This window comes from Onychostoma macrolepis, chromosome 08, assembly GCF_012432095.1.
Source record: "Onychostoma macrolepis isolate SWU-2019 chromosome 08, ASM1243209v1, whole genome shotgun sequence".
In the NCBI taxonomy this organism is placed as follows: Eukaryota; Metazoa; Chordata; class Actinopteri; order Cypriniformes; family Cyprinidae; genus Onychostoma; species Onychostoma macrolepis.
The window spans coordinates 10,629,653-10,651,730 of NC_081162.1; the positions used below are offsets into that span (position 1 = coordinate 10,629,653).

Consider the following 22,078-nt stretch of genomic DNA (forward strand, 5'->3'; position numbering starts at 1 on the left):
TCTATCTATCTATCTATCTATCTATCTATCTATCTATCTATCATTCTTTGTATTTTTCTATATAACGTCTCTATCTATCTATCTATCTATCTATCTATCTATCTATCTATCTATCTATCTATCTATCTATCTATCTATCTATCTATCTATCTATCTATCTATCTATCTATCTATAATTCTTTGTATTTTTCTATATAACATCTCTATCTATCTATCTATCTATCTATCTATCTATCTATCTATCTATCTATCTATCTATCTATCTATCTATCTATCTATCTATCTATCTATCTATCTATCTATCATTCTTTGTATTTTTCTATATAACGTCTCTATCTATCTATCTATCTATCTATCTATCTATCTATCTATCTATCTATCTATCTATAATTCTTTGTATTTTTCTATATAACATCTCTATCTATCTATCTATCTATCTATCTATCTATCTATCTATCTATCTATCTATCTATCTATCTATCTATCTATCTATCTATCTATCTATCTATCTATCTATCTATCTATCTATCTATCTATCTATCTATCCATTTATCTATATTCCACTGATGATCACATTTTGTGATCTGGGTTTAATTAGAGAAACCTTTACACCATTTTACATGAAATTTGTTTTAATTTTTTCCTTCGCCCTCATAGTATGTATTAGCACACACTCCGAGGGAAGCGACATGCTGCACACGGCACTTCAGCGCAAAACATCGCTCTGCCCAGCAGGGTACGAAAATGTCGAACTATATGAAAACAAACAAACACAAAAATCATAATTATATCCAATAAGGCCCCTGAGGAGATAATCTCGCCACCCGACGTGTACGAGTGATGACATTTGATGATGCATCCCGCTTAATAATCTGTTGCAGTGATGATGATAGCATCACCAATAAAGTCTTCTTTAGATAGAAACTTAATTCAACTGCAGGAGATTAAAAACCTGCGCTTAACGCCCACTGTGCTCAGCTGTTCCTTCTCTCCGTGTTACATCGACGGATATGGATAATGCCATTATAATAATTAAAGTGTGTCATGAGCTGAACAAGCCTCACTGTTTGGAATGGTGTGTAATGGTGACCACCACTGATACTTCCATTTGCGAAAGAAATCCATTTACGTCTGAAACAAATAATAAAACACCAGGAGCATTAGAGTCAGTTTTATTTCTCGGTTTAAAGAAAGACGAAAGCAAGTCTAACTATTTCTCTCTCTTTCTTCCTTCCTCTCTCTCTCTTCTCTTTTTTTTGGATTCTGCTGTTGCAGCATGTACCTCCGCCACAGTAGGAGCCCTCAGAGGCGGACTTAATTAGTTGCTAAGAGAAAGCCGGCTCTAGCGTGGAGCCGCTAGTTCTGTACAGATCCAAGTTCTACTGTGAACTTTGCTAATTATCAGGTAGTCTGTAATTTTCCCCTCTCCCATGTGGCCCCTGACAAAGAGCTGCTAGAATAGAGGGAACAATTAGATGAAAATGATGCATAGATGTTGAGAGGGGGGTGAAAAGCGAATGGATATATTTCATTTTCCACTCTGAATAAGCTTGGCTGCCTGTCGAGCGCTCATTGTTTTAAAGTCATGAATGAGATCCGAAGGAGACATTATAATACATTAGATTTTCGACTTAAATGCACATCTGATGACGGGATGGCTCGTTGTGCCAATGATGCAATGATGAAACTTATTTTAGCATTTAGCATATATTTAAAGATAAGTCCATAGCAGATGATGTAATTATGATATCATAGTATTTTTTCCCCCCACTCCACTCAGATGCCAGTTAAATAAGGACATTTTAGCGTACTTTTAAAAGAGTACACATTATGGAAATATTTTACTTTAAAATAATATATGGAAAAAAAATTAATTAATATAAATTATATAAATTAAATGGAATGCTTTTGAACACTTAATTGCATGTTTTTTGCAATTAAATAAAAATGTATTATATGTATTAATTTATATTAATTGACATTAGTTGAACTTAAGAGTGCTTTTTGACCCACGTAAGTAGGATTTTAAGTACATTTTTATATGTAATTTTATAATGTGGAACGACAAGCATTTCTGGTAACTAAAATATACTTAATATGCAAAACATAAAATATTGACTGACATGCAAAATATAAAATATATAATTTCTATTAAAACTTGTGTGTCATGTATTTAAATATACATTTAATATATACTGTAATGATGAAGTTGCAATTTATTACATTTAAAATATAACTTAAATGTAATATCAAATAATGCACTACTACAGCTGAATTTATATTAATATAATAACAGTACATGTGCTACAGTATGTTAGTCAAAAAGTGTACTACTATAAAAGATTATTAACATAATATTAATTTAAAGTAAAACTTTTTACATTTTTTACAAAGTGCACTTTATAAAAAGTGTGTTATGAAAATAGTCATTAATGTGTACTCAAGTGTTTCATTAAAAGTTGCCTTTTAAACAAAAGTTCCCTTTTGTTTCAGGAATATTATAATATCTGAAAGTACAAAAGTATAAAAATATACTTTCAAGATTTGAATATATTCAATACACTCTCAGAAATAAAGGTACAAAAGCTGTCACTGGGGCGGTACCTTTTCAAAAGGTACACTTTTGTACCTATTAGGTTCAAATATGTACACTTTAAGTACTAATATGTACCTCTAAGGTACCAAAATGGACCCTTTAGGTACAAACATGTACCTTTTGAAAAGGTACCGCCCCAGTGACAAATTTAGTACCTTTATTTCTGAGAGTGTACATTTAAGCGCACTTCAAGTATGTTAGCTCATCTGGTAGCACATGATGCTAGCAATGTAATTTCACTGTTAGTCACTGTGGATGGAAAAGTGTCTGAGAAATGTGAAAGCAGAAGTCTGTGCACTAGCAAATTGCTTTGAATGGCTTTGTGCATGTTCATTTTTGTGATCTATTATGGAAGAGGTGTGACATGATAAGATCAGGATTCAGGCATTTGCCAGGACATTTATGAGGACATTGCCATCTGCATTAACCCATTAATATATTCAAATGCCAAGAGTGCCAGGATAAAATTTCTGTTCTGTCTTTTAAATAGACACCCAGTGTCACTTCATGCCAGTTTGTTAATGGTCTTTGCTTCTTGAGTGGCCTTTAAAGTTCAGTGTGTCAACATCACAAGCCATTTCAAAGTCTTTAGCATTATCATGGAAAAATTATGTGATCGTTAAACACCCAAGAGGATCCTGATAATAGCAGGACACCCTATCAGATAAAGGAAGCTTCAGAGAGAATAGACAGTACTATCTGAAACTCAAATAATTATTTAATTAGAACTTTTCAACAGTTAGTTCTGGTCCTCAGATCTTATTGGCTGAGTGTTGTTAAAATACAGTCCAAAAGCACTGGGACTTTTCACTGGTTGTATCACTGAATCACAGATTCAGTCCAGTGAATCAATTTGTTTGGTTGATTCATTTACTTGAACAGATTCACAAAAATGATTATCAAATTCAAGTTTCTGTATTATGTACTATGTTTCGAATTGGTTATGTAAATTAGGGTGTTTTATTTGCAGCCTAACTTTACCTGGTCAGGTTCCCGCTCTGGGGTGCGATTCCCAAAAGCATTATTATGGTCACCAACTATGGTCGCAAGTTCTGTCGTTATCAACATCGTTCAATGATTCAGTGTTTCCCGAAACTATAGTTCAAATGAACACTCATAAACAGCATCGCAAACCTACATGGTTGTAACTACAGCTCTCGACCTGTGTTTAGAAGCATAGTTAGTAGTTAGTATGGACTTAAATAAATTATGTTCATGGGAACAATAAGCAAGCTAATATGCAGTAAAATCTATATCTTCCATTTAAAATATATATGTAATTTAATATATTTGAGCATGTCCTCAATAAGCTCCATTTTTGAAGAGTGTGGAGGGAACCCCAGAGTATGACATAAGCGGGAACCCGCGATGAATCAAACATCAAATATGACAGGGAACAAAAATATTAAAGTCATCATCAGGTACCATGTTCAATACAGCAGCATCTTAGAAATCTCGAGTCAATTAATTAGCAGAAGGTATTACTCCACCACGTGCACATGACGTCATTAATGACGGCCCTATATTGTTGAACTAATGTGGTTCAAATGACATGCGACCGTGTTTGGGAAACAGTCGTGACTAGCTAGTTTATTTCCACAACAATGCATAGTACTGTGGTGGTTAATCAGCGAGTTATGTCATTGTACGGGAAACGCACCCCTGTTCCTGTCCATGTGTTGCTTTGACAACACAAGCTTGATGGTTCAGCTTCTCCTGTAACTATTTCTATTAGTGGAGAGGAAAAAAAATATTACTTGGAAAATTTTTACTCAGAAATTGCTAGTAGATTTCAGAAATAAGTACAAAGAAAGAGCAAGTAACAAGTTTTGAAGCAGAAAATAGTACTTTTTTGTAAAATGTACTCCAAGAATCTTTGTTTAAACATTTTTGTATTAAAACAATATTGCACTCTAGTACACACTACGCTTATTAGCCTCTGTCACAATGCTACCATCATCACACAAATTCCTTCTCCCTCAAGGCCTCTAAAAACCAAACAAGTTTTGGTCCTGCTAAACATTCATTACCCTCCACTGGTAAGGTCTAGAAGTCGGTTGTTTTTAAGATGCAAGTTTCTCTTCCCCCCCCACCCCCTCCATGCTCTATCTCTCCCGTCCACCCTGTCGCTACAGAGTCTCCGTGTCAGTGATATCAGGGGAAAAACTTTTAACATGCACGCCAGAGAGCTCACAGAAAAGAATCCACTTCTACCACACTGCCTTTAATTGTCCCTCAGAGACCAGTGGAATTGGAATCTAAGTGGAAAAGCAGTCTAACTCTCCATCCCTCTGTCTCTCTTTCTTCTCTCCGTCTCTCTAGGGTGGTGGTGTGCAAGATGGAGGAAGGAGTGGCAGTTTGTTTTGGGGCCTGCGACGTGGCTGTCTTTATATTGTTGCGGGAGCCCGGTCTTTTCCTGTTCTTCGGCGCTCTCTCGCTCACTTCCTCTCAGCTCCAGACTGTTGGGCTTTATTAACCCTCCTAAGCACGGGGGACCTAAGGGAGGTCAGACATCGGTCGTTAAAAATCTATTGTGACTCGTCGGGAAAATGAATAAATGAGCACATTATTCCCCCCTTCGTGTTCCGCGCTGTTTGTCTAATCAAGTGCGAGCGGCGGGCGAAGTCAAGCGGGGCTGACGCGCACATTTTATTTAAGTTTTTTGGTCTGTCAGAGGAGCTTAGAGGTGTAATGAAGAAAGGAGCGGTGATTTGAAATATAATCCCATTACCCTGATGAAATTACAAAGACGGTGAGAGTTCACAAATCACACGCTGTGTTTTCTATCAGCAGTGATGCCCCTGTTGAGGTGGTGGCACCCAATGGAAACCGGCACAGCCAATGAGAAGTGACAGCACTGTAACAGCACTGAGACCGCAGAGCAGGGGAGGAAAGCGGGCGTCTGGATCCCTCTACACCTCACACTGGTGCTGCGTTTAGCTTATTTCACTCGCTGAGGTCTTCACGCCGACCACTCTCAGGGCAGGCCGTGTTTGTTTATAAATTCCATTTTAATGCCATATTAAGATGCCTTTAAATAAAGACTAAAGGTGGGAGAGGCTGCACTATGCAATAAATATATTTATATTATATTATATATTATAAACTATTAAAAATACTCACAATTTCTCACAAAAAAAATTTAATTATTCTTTTTTTTTTTTTTAATTACATTTTATTTATTTCCATTACTTTTTCAATTCTTGAAGCCAAACTTTTTCACATCCTGGTTCTTTAAAGACAAATGTTGTTGAGGGGGTGAAATAAAATAAGAAATATCTTGAATTTGAGTGGTTTTAGCTTATTTTAATTAATTCATTGATTAATTCATAAGACTTATTGAGGCCCCCTTGAATCCCTGGTATAGAAGCGCTGCTTTAGAAACATAACTGGGGTGTCATTTATTAATATTCGTGCATAAATGTTTTTACTTTGTGTATAAAATGTGCTCACATGAACAGGTGTATTCTTCAAAAATAAGCCTTTTTTCAGTATGGTCAGGTGTTTATCCAAAGGACTATGCTACAAAATAGTTAAAAATATTTTTCTCACAGTAATGACTGAAATGATTTATGTTTATATCAGTATTTTAGATGATCATAAATGTCATGATTCATATTTGTATCATGGAATTTATTAGTTTGAGATTGAAAGTATACATAAAAGGTGTTTAAAAGTAGCAAAATTGGTCATTACTTTTTTTATATTTTAAGCCAGTTGCATAAAAACTAAGTAAGACAAATCTCTTGGCTAACTGCTAGTTTGTCAAACTAGTTTTTAAGTCTTAACATAATGGCTGTATTTATGCAACTGGCCCATGATTGTAATAAAAATCAACCCCTGTGGCATAAAAGTGCCTGTAGTTAAAGAAACACTGAAGTTTAAATTCACTGACTCAACATACAGTAATTACTGTATTAAAATGCTCCCACACAAATACATGTGTACATACAGTTAGAGACCCAATGTGTGCAGAAATAAAGATACGTCAAACTCAGTGACCATGTTAGCGAGACATCTGTGTGGTAATGGAAAGATTATGTGCGTCTTCTCTCAGGTACTTACCGTGTAATCTCACAATTCAATCTGAGGCAATCCCAGCGAAGTGGGCATTGTATTATTTTCGAGCGTGGAATCCATATACCCTCTTTGATTTTTCCATTTGATAAGGCCAATGCGAGCTATTCATTCCTCAGGAAATAAAATACAGTCACATTCCGGAGGGTGTGGGGGGGTAAATATTATCTTTCAGAGTTCCCCTGTCTGTTCTCTCTCAGAGTTTCTAGTTTAATTGGTTGCCTCACGCGCCCTTTAGGAGAACATTACAGAGGGCTAATAATGCTAAAATCTACATCTGCCTATAAAATGCTAGCCATTTTTAACACTAATGAAGTCAATAGTGTCTTGGTGGGTGTGAAGCAGTGAGTGTGCACATGAAATGTGGATTAGGCTACGGTGCAAGAGTACGGCATGCCGCAGATTGCCCTTTCTCAGAATAGAGTTGTATGGAGGTTATTTGTGTCTAATTGGTGTGGTGGAATGATAATGACTTGACTGAAATGCCCTTTTAAGCATCGCAAGCTCACACGTAGCTTCTCCATTGCCCCGGCGTTTGTGACTTATTGACCACATGAACACATTTCAGAACAATAATGTGGAAACTTCTTCAATAATTGCATTATGTATTGCGGCTGTCTCCAATTAGGCCCAATTGTACATTACTGATGAATGCTGAATTTCCGAGTCGGACATGGAAATGCTATGGAAGCTTTAAGAGGCCATTGATTATTATTATTTTTCTTTCTTGTTTTGATCACAACTTCATTTTCTCGTGATCTCGACATGTTATATTCTCATGATCACAACTTCATTTTCTTGTAATCTTGCCATGACAAAAGTTGTTTTCAAACAGCAGCACTAAATGTAGACTAACCAAATGAAATAATAAAATACTGAATACATAAAGCAGTAAGGATGTCATCACATCATGGGTCTGTTTTGATCAGAAGATGTCATGCATGTAATGGTCAGATTTTATGACAATTTTTTGGCCTATCTTGTATTATGAATAAAACAATTTAGAGTTGTTTTCTGATAGCACTCTGCCTATGCTTGCCATGTTGAATCCTCTGTTATCATATTTAACCATTTTAATTAAACACATAATATGTGTAGTGTGCTGTCTCTGGAAAAAAACAAAACAAAAAATCAGAAGGGATTAATTAGACTATATTAATTAGTTTATTGTAGACTTTATTAAGTGAAGCAAACTTTTTGCTGAAATATCCAAAACATTAACAACAAATAAGAGAGCACAGTTTATCTGTCAATAGATGTGCATGAATGTTGTGTTCACGGTGCATTTTGTTTCATAATCAAACAGTAATTGTAAAATAAAAACAATCATAAGAAAATGAAAGGGTTAGTTCACCCAAAAATGAAAATTTTGTCATTAATAACTCACCCTCATGTCGTTCCAAAGACCTTCATTCATCTTCGGAACACGAATTAAGATAGTTTTTAATGAAATTCAAGAGCTTTTTGACCCTGCAAAGAGAGCAAAGGAACTACCATATTCACATCGTTAAGTCCATGTGACATCAGTGGTTCAACCGTAATGGTCTGAAGCTACGAGAATGCTTTTTGTGTGCAAAGAAAACAAAAACAAAGATTTTATTCAACAATTTCTTCTCTTCCGTGTCAGTCTTTGCCGTGTGTTCAAGAGAGCACCACAGTGCATGCATGTAGTGCTGCTGATGCAGGAACCTGATGTGCTGTGCCTTGTATACAAGCAGAGGAAGATGCATGCTGAACATAAAACGGTCTTCAGAAACGTCTGAAGATTTCAACAGAGATGACGACTTGCATTTTTTTGCCCAGCCTTACTTATTTGAACCAGACTATACAGACGATGAACTAAGAGAGAAGGACGTTCTACGTCAGAATGCCGGCTCCTTTGTCAGCAGCACTGCACGCATGCGTCGTAGTACTGCGTGACAAAGACTGACATAGGAGAAGACATTTTTGAAGAAGAAATTTGTTTTCTTTGTGCACAGAAAGTATCATAAAATTAAGGTTGAACCACTGATGTCACATGGACTATTTTAACAATGTCCTTACCACCTTTCTGGGCCTTAAACGTGGTTGCATTGCTGTCTATGCAGGGTCAGAAAGCTCTCGGATTTCATCAAAAATATCTTCATTTGTGTACCAAAGAAGAACAAAGGTCTTACGGGTTTGGAATGACTTGAGGGTGAGTAATTAATAACAGAATTTTCATTTTTGGTATCCCTTTAAGTTATGATAACAAGAAAACAGCTTTTTTTTTGTTTTTTTTGTTAAGATCACAAGAATATTAAGTTATGTCGAGATGATGAGAAAATTAAGTTGTCATAACATGAAAACAAGAAAGAAATATTATAATAATCCATGGCTCCTAAAGGCTTTCTTGGCTCATTACACAATACAAATTGATGCTTTTTCTTTTTTAGTTTGGATTATCATAGTGTTAAACATCAAAATTAATATTTTTATAATGGATTTGAATATTTTAAGATTAAAAAGGTGTTTAAAAATTAAGTAGTTTTTTAACTTTAAGACTGGTCGTCAGTTGCGTTAACACTTAGATTGTAATAAAAAGTATACTGATTATACTTTGGGTAACAGCTAGTTCATAGCCTAGGTCTTAAAACTTAACATAATGGCTGTATTTATGCAACTGGCCCTTGACTGTAATAAAAATCAACCCCTACGACATAAACGTGCTTGAACTCGAAGAAACGTTCAAGTTTGAATTTAACTAAACTTTACTGCGTAGCCAGAAATCAACATACTGACCAATCAAATTCGAAACTTGCTCAATCCTGCGCTCAATCTGATCATCTATTCCATGCACGTGACAGCTCGTCATGTGCATGGGAGCAGATTGTACAGAAAAAATACTTTGCTTTCCCCTCTGCCCAGTGGAAAACATGGCTGTCATGTGCCCGTCCACGCTCATCTCCATGCTCAGCTTGCCCAGCCGCTTTTATTCAAAGTGACAGTACAAGGGCTGGGGACCCTCTCCTCTGGCACCCCAGATCCAGGCCTGCCCATGCGTCTCTGCGGCAGCACATTAATTCTAATAAAGCCTCGCTTTAGCAGACGAGAATCCCGCGTGGGGGGTGGGGTGGGGTTGCGGAGCGGGGGGCCAGCAGGAGTGGTATAAATACACACTTTAATGAAGGGAGGACATGGGCGCAGGTGGCACGGCTGGGCAGGTGGCACCTCACGCCCTCGGGCTCCTGGGCGACACCGCTGTTGCGGCGTGCCCCGCTCTGGGGGGTTGAAGTGGTGGAGATTGCATTTTAATTACCAACCACTTCCTCTCCGTCCTTTACAGGGGTCACAGCCTGAGTGTGCCTCTTGGAGTTGAAGGTGGGAGATGCAGCACAGGTAAAGTTTTTATGACTGTTTACAGGTATTAATGTATTAATTCATATATAAGGTGTGTGAGATTATACAGGCCTCTGTAAGAAGCCTTAATAAGGTTCAGCATAGATAACTAATTAATGCTTTTGTATTAATAAGCTTCACTGTGATATCCCAAAATGAAAATGTATTTTAGAAATGAATGAGCAAGTCATTCTTTTCCATATGATGTAACTGGCTGTAAAACAGTATTTTGCATGAATTTTGTTCCAATGACAGTGAAATTGTTTAGAAATTTTTCTTGCATATTTCTGACAAACAGTTCAGGTGTCACATCATCATTTACAATATCAACCATTCTGCATAAAAACGTGACAAAACAGTGTAATTTTCCTCTTAATATTCAGATTTTGGTGGCTAAATGTAAGGGGTTATTCCAAATGATTGCATCATTGAGTGGTCAAACATTTCTGAATAGTGGTTGCTGTTCATGGGAACACTGTGTATAACTGACCATTCCTCCTGAAAACCTATGTTTAGTATCTACATTATCTACAACTTGACTAATAAAATAATTGCAAATGAATATTGCATGTCTGTACATTTTAGTATAGTATTAATATAAACTAATACATAATGAGAGAGAGAGGGAAGGAACTGCACTATAATTATTAGTATAGTATTTATATACAGTACTGTTTAAAATGTTGGTGTCAATCTGTTTTTGAACGATACTAAGACTTTTAAATTTAAAAGTATTAATACTTCTTAAAGACATTCATGATGTTACCAAAAAATACATATTTTTCAAATAAATGCTATTCTTTTAACTTTCCGTTCATCAAAAAATCCTAAAAAAAAAATGCATCATGGTTTCCACAAAAACATGAAGCATCACAAACTGTTTTTAACATTGATTTGTTTCGTGAGCAGCAAATCATCATATTAGAATGATTTCTGAAGGATCATGTGACACCGAAGACTGGATTAATGACTGCAGAACATTCAGCTTTGCATCACAGGAATGAATTACATTTTAAAATATATTACAATAGAAAAGTTATTTTTAATTGTAATAATATTTCCCCATTATTAGTTTTATTTATTTATATATTTATTTATTTATTTTCCATTAAATAAATGCAGCCTTGGTGAGCATAAGAAACTTCTTTCAAAAACATAAAAAAATAGTATAGACCCCAAACTTTTGAACAGTAAGATATATGGTGATTCAAGAGCGGATGATCATTTGACAGTACATTATCCCTTCTTAAGGGGAAAAAGAGAGAAAACTTTGGCATCCTAAATAAACCTCTTATGTTCATTTTTCCACTGAGGTAAAAGTTCTGGCTTTGATAGAGTTTGAGAGCAAAAGTTTGTGTTTTGGATTGTGACGATCCACATACCAAGGTGGCAGTCCGAGTGCAATTCCTGAGTTATCCTCAAACCGCAAGAGAACTTGACATATTTACAGCCTGCACTCCTCAGTCCCTGAATCATGTGTGTGTCCAGTGCATTTCCATGGGGGAAAGGGGGAAATGTAGAGCCTCGTTCATGTGTTAAACCACCCTGGGGGCCCATTCATTAAACATCACTTAAAACTGAAGTACGCACCTGGTTTTCTTCTCTCATTTTTCGCACATTCTCTCTCTCTCTCTCCCTCTCTCTCTTGGGGTAGGCCATCCTTCTCTCCTCGCAGTGCTAACTCAAAACTCCTGACGTTTTAAATGTTTCTTTTCTGGGATTCGGGTTTCAAGCGTGAGCAGTGACCTTGGCGGGAGATGCTTTATGGATTTGACCTGGGAGTCCCCTCAACAAGCTTGGCTCCTCGATCGGCAGGCTGATGGAGGGAAGGAATGAAGGGAATAAGGAGAAGGATGGAGGAGGGTGGGGGTTGGGAGGAAGGGGGGTGTCTGGAAACACAGGACAGGTGAGGCTGCTGCCTCCAACCCCCCCCCCTGTCCCGTGACTCTGGGGAAGAGGCACTTCAGCACGCCAACACAGATGTTGTTGCATTGTCTGGAGCTCCAGCCCAACGGGGAGCAAGCTCTCATTAGCTATTGTCTTCCACTCACTGTAGATCCCTGTGATAAATGCAGCAGTCGCTGCTACACCGCCATGCCGAAGAAAAGCACCACGGATGGTTCAAAAAAAGAACAGGAGCATCCTCAACAAGTCTGGTTTAATTCAACATATTCATTTTCTCTAGGAGTCTGTACATATTTTATCATGTTAATGTGTCTATGGGTTAGTAGTTTAAAACATTCAAACTCACTCCTGTCTGTCAGTGTGCTATATATGAGCTCCCATCAGCCTCACTGTATTTGTCATAAAAGCAGATCTTAATGGTGAAATCATTGGGGTGTGTGGAATACAGGAAGCCATTGATGTTTTATGAAGATTAACCATCATATAGAGCACAGAGCGTGCTGTCAGGTAGGACCATGCCAGAGGGATTTACACAATATATAATGTACTCCACCACGAAGAGAAAGAAACAAAGTAAGAATCCCATGAATCTCTAGGCCCTAATGCTGAAATCAGTCCTTAGTGTGCAACAGTCGGGTTTCCGAAGTAAAAATCCTGTTCATTTTTTCCATAAGGGAAATGATATTGAATGATTATTTCAGCTTACTTTTTAAATAATCTTATTTAATGGTAGAATTTCTAGTTACAAAACACATTACCCATGATTCAACAGAGTAGCCTCCACCAATCAGAACTGAAGCAAGCAAACTGTGCAAAACACAATATATACATACATACTATACTATTTTAAAAAAAGAAGAAGTTAGGTACACAGTCTTGTATCTTTGTCTGATTTTCAATTTTCTTTTCTCTCTTTTTTTTTTTTTGCTTCAAATTAAAGTTTGCTATTTTTCACCTTGTAGCTTGTTTGGTTTGTGCCTTAACTCTTAACGCTTAAATGAAGACTCTTTAAAAAGCCCTATGGGAAAAATAGTTCAGAAATAAGAGCTGCTAAAAAAGTGGACAAGCACTGTTCCATTTTATTTGGATAGATTTGGACTACTTACCTCCGGTAAATTAGCGTTTTTACTGATGTAAAACAGCACTGACAGAGCACTGTACTTTAACCAACTCAGGGTTTGGTTTCGTGGTTCAGGCTGGTCAGGACAAAATGCCAGTTTTCTGAAAAATTCTCCATTTGCAGATTATTTTGATTATAATTGTGCATTTTTAGATTATAATTTTGTATTTTGAAATAGCTTGTAAATGGGAAGTAATTGACTTTCCATACTCATAAGCCTCAAGCCTCCATTTAGGGGAACAGGCATCTCTTTTGATCTTGGTGTAATAGTATTATCAGTGCTTGACCAGGTTAATATAAGGTGTAACCTTTTGCTTTAATTGTTTGATACAAAATTGCACTTGATTATACTAACTCCAAATTTAGCCACTGGGTGTAGGCCAGTGATAAATTTAGGTATTTTTCCACACCAGAAATTGTCACTTCATTAAAGGCACTGTGGGCATTTTTAAGGAATGGCATGCAGAAAATGATCCTACTCCCTAATAAAATATATTACCGCCAATCTCTGTAGTAAACAGTAAAATAAAAAGTGGCTTTTGAGGCACTTTCTACCTGTCAATCATTTCGCGCGGTCACAGCAGGCACTCCATATATGGGCAGCGGCAGGAAGCTGAGCGCGCCATCGTTAAACTTGAAGCGGTTGTGGGGAGCGAAGGACACGTTGAATGTTCACGATTTCCTTTCATATAAATTTACTCTCTCTTTCTCCTTAGTCACCTTCTACTAGCATGACCAGCTGTCCTTCCCCTGGAAACACAACGAGTTTGAATCTGGCTGTCATCCATGAGCCGTAACAGGTGCAGTAAAAACTCATATTCAGCTTAATTTGCTGACGGTTAATATAGGGTTCACACGGAATGCGTTTTAATCATTTTAAATCATTTTTTCTGTATAAATATTCGTTAGCGGCGTCTTTAATAGCGCTACTTTTTTTTAAGACACTGTCAAGTTGAAGAACTTTCTTGCTTTCTTTTTTATTCCGCTGCGCTGAGTCAAGAGATTTTAAGCTCAAGAGAACCTTATGTAAAGGCTCCTTAGTTTGCTGACTTATAGTTTCATGTGTATTTATTTTCCTGTGACACCGACCTAATGCACTGCTACCAGTCTCCTGTTCCTGTTTGTTTTCACCAACCATCATATACAAATGATGTTTCAATTATTTTGGCCTAATGTGTCACATATGCAGGCATCCAGTGCATGACCGTATCTGTACATGAAATCACATCCTTTGTTAATAATTATAATTCAAATGTTTTTTAGAAATCAAATTTTGTCTGGATAGTGCTACAGATGCCATTTTATAAGACCATGACCCCTACATCTCTGTGCAGGGAATATTGTGAAAGGTTCAATGTTAGATTCACCTCTTTAATGTCCTCATTCAGCAAGACATGAAGGCCATAGCATTGTTTCTCTAATCCTTTCTTCCTAGCCCTCTCATCCCTCGTTTCTTTTCCCCAGCCGGGGCTGTGAACACATTGCAGTGCCCGAGGGCAGTAGCGTGGACAACCTGTGCTCTCCTCACATGAGTGAGCGGCGAGCGGTCCAGGGATCCGAGCTGGCACGCTCAGCCAAACAGGTGTATGATGGGAAGACGCAGGCTGTGAAGGGTGAATTTTCTTACGTGGAGGTAATGTTGCTTTTGGAGCCAGTCTTTCTGTTTGGACCTGACTCAAGAAGCTTTTACACACATTGCAAACTGACTGTTTTGAATAAAATTGCCCCACGGGTGTAAATGGCATGAATTTTTGATTATGCCATGCCTTTTTCACTTTTTTAAATTCTATTGGTTATAGTCTGTGTGCACTTAAGTCATTATGCTCACATTTTGAGTTTCATTGCCATACTGCGTTACTGCAGTCTTCTCATATTAACCTAACAAGTATATATATATATATATATATATATATATATATATATATATATAATATTAATTTTAATATAATATTAATTTTTGGCTTTTTGCCTTTATTTGATATGATTAGATTTGTCTTTATTTGAACTGCCTGGAAATATGCAATGCAATGTGTATCAAGTAATATATATCTAATGCATTAGTTATGCATGTCAACAGATATATTGTTGTTTGGGGTGTGGAGTTACATTATTAAAAAGGATACACACTAATGCACCGTCCTTAATAATGTAACACCACACCCTAAACTCAAATACAATATATCTTTGTACTCAAAACAATATCCTGTTGTCTACAGATGTCTGACTCTTAATAACGTGGTGTAAAAAGCTGAGTTTGTCCCACTCTGCACATTGGAATAAAGAAATGACACAGACTCCCTTAGGAGTCACTAAGCCATTGGACATAAATCTCAAGCAGTCCCGCTCTTGATGGCTGGACCTTGGGTTACCATAAGAGACCATGCTAGTGGTTATTAAGTGAAAGTTTCCAATCGATAGCTAGGGAGGTGTAATCAGGGAGGGTTTAATTGCACTGGGAGACGACATCTATTCAGGTTATTGCCTCAGCTGTCCAGTGAGGGTTCATTTCCGCTTGGCGCCTATTTCTCTCCTACTCATGAACCCATCCTGGGCTGTGCATGAGAGCAGCGAAATGGATAAGAATGACCCTAACCTTTGACCCGTTCACCTTTTTAGTGTGAGGTCACCCAACTGGAATAGATTTTTAATTCCATGCATTATAATATCACTATAGCAGACTGATTGTATGCGCAATAACGAAAGGGTACAAAACGACCACTTTATGGGTCTTGTCTCATCTGAAACGATGAGCCCCCGAAGTCTATTAAAACACTTTTTTTTTTTAAAGATTTACCAATGAATCAGCTAATGTAAATCTAATGTTCTTGGTTTTTAGAAAGGAAAATATTTAAAAATGTACCAAAAGAAGGCAATAACTTGGACTGTCAATTGATTTTGTTCATTTAATATAATTAATAATAAAAAAAAAACAATGCAATAAAATTAACTGTATGTAAACCAAACCAACCACACTCACAAAGAAAAAAGTATAGTACAGAACAGAATGCAGTGGTTTCAGAATGTTTTTCTCAAATTAGTGCTGTCAAACGATTAATCGCGATTAATCACATACAAAATAAAAGTTTTTATTTGCATAATAAATACACACAGTACACACCCATTTATTATGTATATATAAATACACACACATGCATATTTCAGAAAAATGTTGTTTATACATTAAATATATTTATTTATAATATAAATGATATGAATATAAATATAGACATGTAAATATTTTCAAAATATATACTGTGTGTATGTGTATTTATATATACATAATAAATATACATAAAACACACACATATATTATGCAAACAAAAACTTTTATTTTGTATGCGGTTAATCGTTTGACAGCACCATTTCAAATGTAGCTACTTTTATCTGTCTGTATTTTAAAAATATGCTAAAATACAGCGAGACGCGATGCGACAACTAAAGACTCCCATCTACATCTCTACAACTGACCAACAATTTACAAATCACAGATTGAATGCAAAAACACATCCTTTGTGAACGGGTCCCTAAGTCTGTCTCAGACAGATTGACAAACTCGAAGGCAAAAACAGATTCCCATGGACCGTAGATCTTATGTTTAAGTAACAAACAATATATTGCCTTTTTGTAATCTCTATTCAATGACTGCATCTGCCTCTGTTATTTTTTATAGACACAGTGCAATTAATTATTGTTAATTCTATATTAACATTTACATTTATTCATTCACATTTACATATTAACTGACATGTCATTAATTTTGTTAATCACTTGATAGCCCAAATAATAAAATGTTCAATATGACTGTCCAAAACAGATAAAAACGTCTCAGCATTTAATCCTTTAACTGTTAGAGAAAGAGTGCCACAAGGAAACTGTGCACCATACGGGGCAGTCTGTGAGAATGGGAGCAGTTTTTTGGAGAGGAGCTGATTTGGCCCCGTCTCCCCTGTAAAGGCTGCGGGCTATTAATTTCTAGCTCCATGTGCTGCTTGATCACCAAAAAATTCCACGGGGCGACTTATTGCGGGGCAATTTAGTGCCACCAAATGACACTGATGTGTATGGATGGCTGGTGTCGCGTCAAATCTGGTAGATGTCAGTAAATTGGAACATATGTTGCTTAAACTATAACATCAGGATAATTCTCCCTTTTAAGATGGCTCATAAAATGGCAATTTACGAGCTCAAATTTGAGGTGACGATAACATAGATAATTTTTAATGGAAGGTTAATGTGGGAATCAAAAGATAAAATCCAAACCCTTTGGCCTTTTGTGAGAGAGCTGTCTACAGTATGGCTGCAAAAAAAGGAAAAACTTACAAGTATTTTATGCACCGTGGGGTGTTCCCCTTTCATTACGCTTTATAGCTTAAGGCATAAAAATATACTGAATATTTTCATGGACAATAAAATGTAAGATCCATGCATGACAGAGAGAGACTAAAATGAAAAAAGAGAAAGAGAAGCTCAGAGAAAGAAAGAGCGAGTAGTCCTGATAAACCAGTGCATGCAAGGAACTTGTGTTCAAACTGTTCCCCATCACCCAAGATTTAAGATCCCTCTGGAGTGCTGGATTGTGCTGAGGCTCTTTGTAGCATCTCGTCCTCACCGGTTCTCTCTCAGGGCCTGGGACTGAACAGTTGGCAATTGGCGGGCCATGTTATTCCCAGTGCTGCTCCTTCCTAAATAGGCCACATCAGAGAAAACATGACTTTTCACTATTTTAATAAATGGAGCCCTGTCGTCTTCATTATTAATAGCATCCCGGCGTACTTTTCGGATTCGGTTTGTGCAAAGCTACATGAGTAATTTATATTCACACGCACGTGCGAGACATTGGCCTCCGGTGTATGTATGCTCACTGTCTTTTCTACTGTCAGAAATGTGTAGCAAGATAAAATTTTAATGTTTACCAGGGCATTTCTGACCTCTCTAATCCACCTGGTTATTTGTAAAATCAACCCAGCACAGAGGCACAATTAATCAGTTTACAGTGACCTATCCCATTCAAACACAATACACACTCTATGTTTGAAGAGCCATTTGCATTGAGAAATAAATATGTACTCTGACTAAAAATGAATGATTATGTAGTCCAATTTATTTTTTTATTTTTTTACTTATATAATGGCAAAATAAAGATGTTTCCTTTTAAGGGACCCTGTTACTAAAAGCCAGAAGTACTGTACATATTTATTTACATATAGGCTATAGATTATACACTGTAAAAAGTGATAAGTTGACTTAACTTGAGGAAACCCGTTGCCTTAAAATTAAGTAAATAATAATAAAAAAATAAGTTAAGCGAATTGTCAAGTTCGCTTAACTTTTTAAATTTTTTTTTATTATTTACTTAATAATTTTAAGGCAACGGGTTTCCTCAATTTTTCCTCAGTTTATCACTTTTTACAGTATATATATATATATATATATATATATATATATTGTGTATGAAAAACAAAAAGCTTCATATTATAAAAACAACATGTTTTTAAGATTAAACAGCTTTTATTTTGTTATTTATTTTAAAGTCAAAACAAATTTGTAAAATATTACCTGGAAAATATCAGCTTTTTTACAAATTTATTTGTATAGCTTTTCTGACAGTACATACTGTTTCAAAGCAGCTTAAAAAAATGGGTGTTTCAATCATGAAGTAATACTTCAGAGTATCATCTATTCGGCAGTAGTATACTATACGATAATACAGGTTATGTGTCTAGTTAACATCATGTATTCAGTTAAGTAGACAAAATAAATATGTTAGTCGATGATTACAGCTTGTGATCATAATGATTACAAAATAAGGATAGTATTTGACAGTATTGTATGTTGATTTATTTGATATTAATTGTAATATTACAATTGTACAACATATCTTTTTCTATAGAATGTTAGAAATTTTGAGAAACTTTGTTATTCAAGTTTAAATAATTTAATATTATATATTCTATTTTCAAACAATGTAATTTGACAAAATTTGGTTTGGTTGGAGATTTTTTTATAGCATTCTTTTGGACCTTCTAGCACCCCTCTTGTAGCCTCCTGGGGGTCCTTGGACATTAGTTGAAAACCCCTGATGTACAGTACAGTAGACTGCCTCATCCACTAATCAATGCATTTAAACACCCATAGATGCAGCCAGTGAATCTGTAGTAAGACAAAGCACAGATTTCAGCTCATTCACAGGCAGTGGTAGTGATACTGTGTTCTCTGGCCTACTTTCCCAGACCCCCGGGCAGAGAGAGGAGCCCGGCTGTGGGGGGCCACAGACACAGGGGCTCACTCACATGTCTAGACCAGCCCTAACGCTGCACTGCTGGTCTCTCCATTTCACAAAAAGAGAGAGAATGAGTGTATCAGTGTGGCCCACTGCAGCTGCAAGAAATATAATGTCTCCTCTTTTCTGAGTGCTGTTCTGTATGCACTAAGTTTGGTTATTTCAAACCGAATTCACACCTGAAAAATTCAGCTAGCGATAGTAAAGTTAGTATTTATGCTATTGTTCAAAAGTTTGGGGTCGATAAAGGCTGCATTTATTTGATCAAAAATAAATTCAGTAAAAATAGTTAAATATTATTGCAATTTAAAAGAATGGTTCTCTGTTTTATTATACTTTAATATGTAATTTATTCCTGTGATGGCAAAGCTGAATTTTCAGCATAATTACTCCAGTCTTCAATGTCACATGATCCTTCAGAAACCATTCTAATATGGCGATTTGCTGCTCAAAAAACATTTCTTATAATTTTCAGTACTGAAAACAGTTGTGCTGCTTAGTATTTTTGTGAATATTTTTTCAAGATTCTTTGACAAACAGGAAGTTTCAAAGACATTTTGGAATATAAATCTTTTATTTTTTTTAATTTTTTAGCATTATGAATGTCTTTACTGTCGCTTTTGATCAAGTTAATGCATCCTTGTAAATTAAAGTTTTTTTTTTTTTTTCAAACCCCAAACCTTTATTAAACTGCAGGTTGAGTTTTTTTATTTTTATATATACATATTTCACAATTTACAAACTGTCCAGTTTAACATCCCCCCCCCCACCCCCAAAACGTTTAATATTAATTATTAATTAATAAGAAGATTGAGTCTGTAATAAAGTTAATTTATCCCTTTTAAACAACTAAAATGGTCAATTCTCATTGACAGTCAAACCCATCAGTGATCAAGCACATTGACTATTTAACAAGTTTGTTTTCTTGAAATCAGTGATTTGTTCATTCTTTTCCCTCAGTTCACTAGTGCAAATGCAGTTGTCACTCCCAAAAAGTTGGGTCTGTGTGTTCCGTACTTGAGGTTAAAGGACTTTATACAGGAATGCCTCATTTCTTATAACCTTTTATCTTTAATGTTGTGATAAATTTGCTTCCTAATCATAGTTTTGGGTAAACTATATTACTGCAGTTGTGTAGAATGTCTAGTGTAAATGGACAGTTTAACAGAACAAGCCTTTCTTCCATTAACAATGTTACAATTTATTCTGAAGGGCGGAAGCAGACCCTTGGTCACATTCAGACACTGGACCGAAAGAGAAGAGGCATTTAGTCATGATGGTTGAGATATGAGAGCTTGAATATTGCATGACCTACAAGGAGAAGGCAAAGACAATTTGAGCAAGAGAGGGAAGGAGGGGTGGATGGATGGAGGAGAGCGAGAGGAGCTTTGGTGTGGGGGCTGAAGAGAAGGAAAAAGAGGAGGAGGATAGGGAACAGATGGCTGTGGCCCCCGTCTCTTCAGCACAACAGACGGGGGCCGCAAGATGGCGAGAGCACTCGCAAGAGTCAGCTGCGTTCTGGGAGAATATGCGACGTCTAGCAGGCAGCTTCGGTTTTAATAACTGTCTAAAAAAAAAGGTAGAGTTAATCAGAGTGAGGGACATGCAGACGCAATCCTCAGGATGGTTTATGAACATGCACGTACGCGTACACATGTTCTCACTCATGCTTCTGTAGTGACATCTTCACGGGGTGAAGACAAATGATAATGCAGCGGCACTGAGAGACACAAAAGTTTCCTGTGAAAGTCAAACCGTAGAAGCTCCTTTGTGTAAGACACCCTTCACTAACTGATGTGAGTCTTACAGCCAAACACTTAAGAGTAACAAAATCTATATTTGTGTACAGTGTCAACTGTCTGGCTTTAATTAACACTTAGTTGTTTCGCTTTCAGTTGTATCTGGTGAATTAAGACAAAAGTGTGAACTTGAACTTTTTTTTTTTTTTGTAAATTACAAAATGTAAATTAAGGAGGTTTGCATAAATAATCAAAATCAAACTGAAATTGTGATATGGCTTATTGTGATTATCATACCTATACATATTGGAATTGTAATTTTACAGTTGTATTGTAAAATAAAAAGCTGCTATTATTATTATTATTATTACTATTTAATTATCTTTTATTTTACAGTAATATATTACAATACTAATATTTCTTATTTTAATATTTTATTTAATAATAATAAAATAATACATTATTATTATTATTATTATTATTATTACATTGATATATAATCACAACACATTTGGCCAAATTGTTCAGCCCTACAGTGTTTTTAAATATTAGATCAGTTTTTATCAGAAATTATGTGACAGATGACAAAAAGTATAATTTTTAAAATTGATTTTATTTTATCATTGAGAAATTGTTTGTTCGTGAATTGATTAAATTGAAGTATTTGAACCCTTTCCTAACATGCAGGTGTATAATATTCCACAAACTTGGCAAATTAAGCAATTAAAATGCATCTGTGAACCAGAGTTTGCATAATAAAACTTTTTGCAAATGCTTGCAGAGACAGGTGTGTAAAACATGTTAAATGATCCTGCAGAACAAATGCTTGCATTGCAATAGAATCATTTATCTTCCATTTTGTCTTCCTGATTTCTTTGCAAAAATGATTTATTTGTGGCTAACTTTAAGGTAATTTGTGACAGTTTGACACATGGGGTTTGTCAGAATAGTATATTTGTTGTAAGGAGACTATTTTAATGACAAAAGTCATATATGAAACTAAG

At 36.0% G+C, this 22,078-nt stretch overlaps 1 long non-coding RNA gene across 4 annotated transcripts in view; it reads left to right on the forward strand.

Annotated features, from left to right (window-relative positions):
- Positions 1-13,694: 13,694 nt before the first annotated feature.
- The window catches only part of LOC131546327 (uncharacterized), a 75,448-nt gene continuing 67,064 nt past the window's right edge, over positions 13,695-22,078 (forward strand). For all 4 annotated transcript variants that reach the window (XR_009272655.1, XR_009272654.1, XR_009272657.1 and 1 more), the window contains exons 1-2: positions 13,695-13,855; positions 14,520-14,688. This is a non-coding gene — a long non-coding RNA (uncharacterized LOC131546327). The remainder of the gene's footprint in view (positions 13,856-14,519; positions 14,689-22,078) is intronic.